The sequence below is a fragment of the Kryptolebias marmoratus genome, linkage group LG21 (assembly GCF_001649575.2).
Source record: "Kryptolebias marmoratus isolate JLee-2015 linkage group LG21, ASM164957v2, whole genome shotgun sequence".
In the NCBI taxonomy this organism is placed as follows: domain Eukaryota; kingdom Metazoa; phylum Chordata; class Actinopteri; order Cyprinodontiformes; family Rivulidae; genus Kryptolebias; species Kryptolebias marmoratus.
Window position 1 is genome coordinate 13,562,783 of NC_051450.1, and position 8,026 is coordinate 13,570,808.

Here is an 8,026-nt window from a genome sequence, read left to right on the forward strand (position 1 = left end):
CTCATTTCTACTTTGTTATAAAAAACTAATTCAACAACCAATTAAACATCAACTTTTCTGTTTCTGCCAACCTTGGCCGTAGTCAAACTAGACGTTAAACTCTAACTAGACGTTAGCTTGTCAATGCAGTCAAAATGAGACTAATTTCTTCAAAATGAGGTTGTTCAACAAGCTATCTACAGAACCCTGCTTCAAAAGATCTGAATGGCTGCTTTAAGGGCCAAGGTAAGAAGAAACAGAGGTTGTTGTTGATGTAGTGCAGAGGAGCTTAGACAGGCTAGACACACCACAGAGACTGTGACTGATGGAAACACATCTGGACCACTGAGCAGCCGTCTCACACTGCCAACAATCTACCAGCATCTCAGCCTCAAACATCACAAACCTGCATCATTCTTCAACAAATTCTCTCTTCCTCAAAGCTATGTTTTGACCTCCTCGTGATAATTAATTGCTGTTGTCTTTGACCCTCAGAAAGACAGAATCCAGATGTGGTCTCATCTGCTTTTTACCGAGCTGCTTGTATGTCCACATTATGGACAGCACTGCGCATCCTTGTTTGATAAAAGCTCACAAAAGCAAGAACAGACCTGGGAAGAATCTGACTGATATAAAAAATTATACTTAGAATATCTGGTTTTTATTCATTAAGTTATAGTCAGTCCAGTGGAACGTAATAGAAACTGAGAACAACATGGGTTTGTGTAGATGATTTAAAGTAGGTAAACAAAACTAACATTTTCCACATGTATATACTGTACAAATACAATTAGCATTTAACTGTTAGCTCCTGAAACACTGGACCAGATTTTGTTAAACCAGCATCACATTTATACTGGTAGTAATTGTCCTCTGTGTGGTACGGACTTGGACTTAACATAATTCAGCACAGTTGGTGGTCAGAGTTAAGGTCTAAAATGATAACACAGCTGATGGGATGCATTTTAAGATGAATTACTGTCACAACCTCAACTTGACATATTTAAATCCACAATAGCATATTTGATATCACACCATAACACAATGGAGGAAAGATTCTGGGTGCTGTGCTCTCTGGTAAAATTTAACATTTTGTTTGGTATTTCTGGAAACATTCTGCTGCACAGTTAGTGTAGTTAATTAAATTATCCCCAGAATTCAGCTATTATTTATTATTAGCAGTTTTTCACCTTTGTCTCAATTATTTCTGATAAATCCCTTGTCTGTTGATTTAAACAGTCTGTAGTGAAAGTAGAAGTTTCCATGGCATTAATGGTGATTTACTGAACTTTGTAATGCCACTGACCTTTTCTCAGAAGAGATGGTCGGACTCTACAAGTAAAGCATTTCCCCCTGTTCCTGAAAAGACAGACAATAAAAAAAGCAAATAGAGGGCTTTAAACCCAAACCTCCAAAATTCTCTCCTGTTACTTTAATGCAGCTGCTACAATTTCAGCTTAAGTCTCATAAAAACAATCAATTGAATGAGTTTACAGGGAAATTAGGAAATTAATGAGGGCAGCTCAGTATCAATACAGGAGATATAAAAGAATCATTTAACCCACTGTCAGTTTTGACATTACCTTCCTGTTTATTTTGCTAGTTTGAGAAAAAATGACAGAAGAAAAAATAGGAAAACATAATAGCCTATGATGTAGCAAAAATGCTGCAATTTATAACATTTACATACAAACCCGCTTGACCAGTGGTTATTATGCAATTTTGTGCCCAAAGATGATGCCTGACATCTCATTAATTGTAGTACTTTCTGAAAATGCATTAATTCCTATTAGTTATAAACATAATGAGGCTAATATAGTTGTGTATGAGCCTGATTAATTACATCTTTAGCTTAAAAATGTTCAGCGCTTTTGAACAGCTCCTTTTTTATCTTCATATGAGTGTACATGAAAAGAATATGCCCTCCTAGGTACTGGGAATCTAAAAAATATTCAAACAGTACTTTGAGTTTCAGCATTTCTGCATGAAATTTAGAGCTTTCAAAACATACAAATACAGCACATTAGAATTTATTCAATAGATGTCTGATCAAGACAACAGCCTCCTGCATCAAATGAGAAGATCAGAGAAAACACCAGAGACCTGCGTGGGCTTTCATATGTCACATTATCATGAATTACAAAATGTGGCATTCAGTAAGTAAACATGCCAGAATCAATATGAACAAAGAGGAGCAAACAGTTTTGTTCAAAATCAATTTGCAGACTCAACAGCTAAACCCCAAATCTGTCTTGATCCTTTGTGAAAACACTAAGTTTCTGCTCAGAGAAGTGTCCTCGACAACACGACCTATTGGTCTTTAAAGAAAAGCCTTCAAACAGATGTATCTGGTGATGTAAGTTAGCGATGAACCTGCGGAGAGCTGTGTCTCATACCCTGCTTAACCTGTCAAGGTCAGTCTGAGAACCACTCAATCAGGGTTGGAAGGAGAGTTTAAAAGAAAAAGAGCCACAGACTGAAGTTGAATGAACATCAATGGGATTAAGGTCTGTTTTTAGGGGTATTTTAGTCAGAATTTATCAGTTTAGACCAAGAACATCTGTATCCATCTGGGTATAAAAGCTGGCAACGAATATGAAGGAATACCAGCCTTAATGTCATTTTTTTTAAAGAAAAAAGGAATCAAAATAAAAGCACTCAAATATAAATGTTTATATAGTTTTTGCAGCATTTGAAGAATACATTTCTAACACATAGCTCCATCTGCACTGGGGTATCAGGTGGTATGGAAAGGAACCCAGGCTCATCACGTAAAACAAAAACTGATTTATTTAATAAAGAGAAAACAAGAGGCTTGTGTGGCAGCAAAACACAAAACAAAATACTGAGGATCTCGAGGAGACCTGAATGTGGCAGGAGACCAACAATGAACCAGAGAGGAAGAGAGAGTGACTCAATATAAAGGATTGACTGCAGCTGGGGTGACAGGTAAATGGGGAACAGGTGACGTGGGCGTGGCAGGCTGACTGGAAAACTGCTGAGGAGGTGACTGAGGTAGAGTGAAGAGTGGCACAAGGAACACAGAGGGCACAGGGAGCAAAAGAAACACAAGAAACAAACTTCAAACACAAGGATCACAAGAAAACAAAAAATACATGAAAATTAAAAAATTAACTCAAAATACCCAAATCCCGACATGGAGAACCTTTGATTCCATGAAACAAAATAAAAAGAGGCAATAAATAAAGGTGGCTTTATCACTTGCTTGCTGCCAATTAAAGTGAGGTTTTATGAAAGCTCTCCAGCTTTATTAAAATGCCAGGAGCTGACGGGCCAATAACCTCTGACAAATTAATAGAGTTTTGACTGACAGCTTGTGGCAAAAAAGAGCAGTGGAAATGAGCTGGAAGACATTAGTGAGCCTGTATGTTTCAATAGCGATGAAACACATATTCTAGATTTATTATCATTTTTTTTTCTTGTTTTCGTCTGTTTAGTTGTAGGTTAAAAATAGGCAAAAATGTTTGTATGAGTCACTTGTGATTTTTAGCAACAATGCATTGACTGTCTGTATTTCATTTTCTCTGTTAAAGCTATAATATTCAACTAAAATAAGCACAGGTGAAGATGCAATATGCAGGTTTCCACAATTTGGTTCTTATTGAAGGCATTATGCCCGCGTGAGCACAGTTTGACAACACAACTACAAGGGGAGCCTTCAAAGCCTGAGGAAATAAGATAAATGATAGAAAAGTATGATTTTCCAGCAGGAAGTGTCATGAGTTGCACAGGAGGTGCTACTGTTAGCTGCCGCTGCTATTTACACTAGCAAATACTCATGAACCTGAATAAATACTAAACAACTATGTAATGCAAAAATGATGGTGTTGTAAAGAGTTAAAAAGTTTATTTTGCATGATAAGACACAGGTCAGATATTAGCTGTTCATAACCTTTCCACAGAAGCCCACTATAAAAGTTTAGATTTTTCCCTTTAGGATAGAGTCCAAAAAAACAATGTTTCTGAAAATACAGCTGTCCCCACAAACACTGGAGGCATGTCATACAAAAAATTAAAAAAAAATATAGCAATATTACTTTGGTGAATGAAAATCAAACTTGTCACTATGAGCAAACATTTCCGTTTAAGATTGGTTTCATAGTTTATTTGATTTAAATTTCAAAGCACCTCACAGATGCTAATACATTTTTTTATTATTGTCTGCATCACTGTGGTGTGGATGTCAGGAAGTGTGACGCTGATTTCATTTGTCATAAGAGAATAAATAAAATCTAAGCACAATATATATGCTTTTTTTTTTACAAACAACATGATCTAATTAATAAAATGCATTGATAACAAGTGGCCGTCCTTCATCAGGACAGCAAACCAGCTATTATTTATAATTAGGAGGACTTTTATAAAGGCTTCAAAGGACAATGGAGTATAATGGCTAATGACTGCAGTGCTTTCAAGAAACAGAGACAATAGCAGCGTGTGTTGATTTCTTTTTCTCATGGAGTCTAATTTCTGCTTTTGATTAAAGTTCTTCGAGTAGTTGTATTATATGAAGTGTCTGATTATACATTCTGGTTAACAACAAGAAAAAAAAGGTTTAAAGAAGTACTAAGACATAAGATACACAACTACCTTGAGCTTGACAAACAGTTGTAAATAGAAATTTGACATAACTTTTGTTAATATGAAAAATCAAATGACGTAAGGTAAACTTGATTAATGCAATTTGACATGCAGCCATCAGGGAAAAAGTACAAATGACAAAGTGCACAACACTCAGAACATACAAAGACTGATATTATTATTACAAGGGTTAAAGTTAAAGGTGACATATTTTAAAAAACTACTTTAAAGTATGATGCAGTTTTGATTGTGAATTTTAAACATTTAAAGAGACAAAAAAGGGAATATTAATAAAAAGCAAAAATAATAATATCCTAGTCCCATTTTTGGTAAGCATTGCCAGTTTAGCAGCAGCTATAAGGCTTTCAGTCAGTTGTTTAGTTTATTCTCTTTGGAAAAAGCTATAGTTTGTTGGATTATTTATCAGTTTTTTTTATTTTAGGTAACAAGACTTTGAATCCCATGAGATAATTCTTCAGAAGGCAACTACTTTTGAAGTGTAGATCTCCTCCTCTTTATCTTTCTTTCTTTCTTTCTTTCTTTCTTTCTTTCTTTCTTTCTTTCTTTCTTTCTTTCTTTCTTTCTTTCTTTCTTTCTTTCTTTCTTTCTTTCTTTCAAATGCACAATAAAATTTCGTCTGTTTGTGAAATTTCATGTTTTATTAGTCGGCACAAGCTTGCAGAGTAATTGATCCGTCCTAGTGCCTAAAATCTAGTCCTCTCATCTAACATCTGAAGAGAAAATGGCTCAGGAGACTGAAGGTTGATGCATTCTGTGTGTATTCAGGAGGTCTCTGACATGAAGTAGAAGGAGCTGCTCTGGGAGGCGTTAATCAGCTGCTCACCTCTTTACCCTCCTCTGCATGAGAAGGTGAAGAGTTCAGCATTAAGAAAGCACCTTGCCGTCCAAGCATCTGTTCAGATTTTAGTCACCCCTTTTTGGACGTGGTCCAGGCGTGACAAATAACACTCGGAGGACGCAGCACATTGTTTAACAGTTTGCCTGGAAGCTCCTGGATATCCCCAGCAAGAACAGAGAAGCGCGGGAGAGAAGATCGGGTGTAAAACTGCAAAGTTTCGTCAGAAAATGGGAAATATGCTTTGTAAACTGTTTGAAAATATTAGGCAGCGGATTAAATTATTATTTATTTTAGGCATTTTACACTGTAAAAGTACCTTTTTTAATGAATAAATTGGATATCTTTTTAGTTTGACAAATTCAATAAGCAACATCTTTAGGTAAAAAAAATGAGAGTTTTTACCCATCTTTGTGTGTATGCATGTGTGTGCTTATTTGTGTGTAGTGTTAACAAAATATTGCACGGATTAGCGGATAGATTTTAATGAAATCTTAAGAAAGTACATCTAAAACTGATTATCTTTTGGAGTCATCTGGATTTAAAATGGCTGCCACAGCTCAATGGAATTACCCAACACTAAAATGGCTATATTTTTTTTTACAGACAATGAGCTAAGATTTGGTGAGGTAGTAGCACAGAATCTTCCCCAGCACATACTCTGAGAGCTAACACATCTGTGTATAATGTCATTTCAAGGTTTGACCAAAATGCCTATAAACTATACATTTCTTTTCAACATAAGATGTTAGTTTAAAGCTCTAGCATGAAAGGCAGTATGCATTATGCATTCCTTCAGGGAATGCTAGACCCTTAATAGGATGATTATTTGTTGTTTATAGGAACAAAATACATATTAAAGGTTCAGCTTTATGCATACTTGCCTTCTGACACCCTCCACCTGGAAAAATGTCTTCATTAAAGTGCTACAAGCTTCTGATGTTAAGCTCTGTGTGAATTCAAAACACCAACGAGAAAAAAAACGAGTCCAAGTCACTGCTGCCATGTTTGTTGGAGAACAGTAGAAATATCAGTGAGTTACCTGCCCTGTGAGCTGTGGTGCTACCTGTTCTGACCTTTTTCCCCGCAGGTAACAGGATGCTGATCGGTGGGGGATCGCGGTGGTGGGGCCATGATTCGACCAGATCAGAACTGCAGGGTGTGGTGTTCTTGGAATCGCTGTTGCCCACATCAAACAGTCTCTGTAAGAAACAAAGGAGTGGTGGGACACAAAGCTTCTCTCCTCCATCTCGCCTGTGTTTCTGACCTTCCAGCATGTTTAAATCCTTTAGTCCGTGTATGTGTGAGTGGTGTTTGACAAGCAGGGAGACGTAGGAGTGGAAATAAAGAATGTGTTTAAATGAAATAACCCTGAAGTTCTCACACAAGCAGAAAAACTCATTTACACCTCTTCACAATGACCCAGCTAAATAACTCACAAACTTCAGTTTGAAAGGAAATGCATCATTGCTTTTAATGTTGTAATTTAGTTACCTCAACACTTTCTGAAAAATACAATACTGCTGTTACAGGCTGGATTCACGAGTATTCATTAAAACCTCAACAAAAGAATATTTTTTTTAGCTAAACAGCAAAAGTACAGATTTTTCTGTTACTAGAGAAATTGCATTTCTGCAAAAATGCTGTGTGCTGAATGGCTTTGCTGAAATTAGCTGAAAAAGATATAATAACTGAGGTTTTAAAGCTAAAAGAAGCTGAACACTAGCTAAAAGCTAAAAGGAGCAAAAGACTAGCTAAAAGCCTAATGAACTTGTTAAAACTAACAGTAGCAAAAGCGTAGCTAAAAGGTAAAAGCAGTAGCTAAAAGGTAAAGGTATAAAAAGGCTATAGCTAAAACTAAGAGTATCAAAAGAATAGCTAAAAGCTAAAAGTAGCCAAACAGTTTCCAGAAACTAAGAGTAGCAGAGGAAGACAAAAACGGAGTGCGTTAATCCAAAGGAATTTATTTCGTAAATAAAGGTAAAGATTTTAAAAAGTCTAAAATATTTAATGTTGCCTCCCGATAGAAATTTTTAGCACACAGCTGAGTCAGTCACACTTTGTCCAGGGCTTTTGTTTCTCCTGAACAGTGAATTTCAGATGGCCATCCTGAGGAAGTTGGCATTGAAATGTTAAGACAAATGTCTGAAGCTAATGTTTTGCAGGAGGTGTTAAAGTAGCTGATTTTTTTTTCTTTGTCCACAAATTACACAAGTTTCAAAGTGTGAATGAACACTCAAATCCTGCTTGCAACACTATTTTACTAGAATAAAATCCTGCTAGAAATCTGTGTCGTGCTGACCTCAGTCCATTTCTGTCTGAATCAGGATCCAAATGTGTCACCCAAATCCCCAAAAGAACCCCATCGTGAAGTAAAATTTTCACACATATATATATGTATTCCAACTATTATCATAAATGAAATAAGAGTATTCAGGAGATATATACGAGAGGGAGAAATTCTCTTTCACACTTTAAAATCTCAGTCCTTTGTGTGCGATGGTGGAGGTGAAAGGAATTCCATTTTCAGTGTGAGCTGTCAGTAGTTTTCCACAGCTTGTAAGGGTGTGTGTGTGTGTGTGTGTGTGT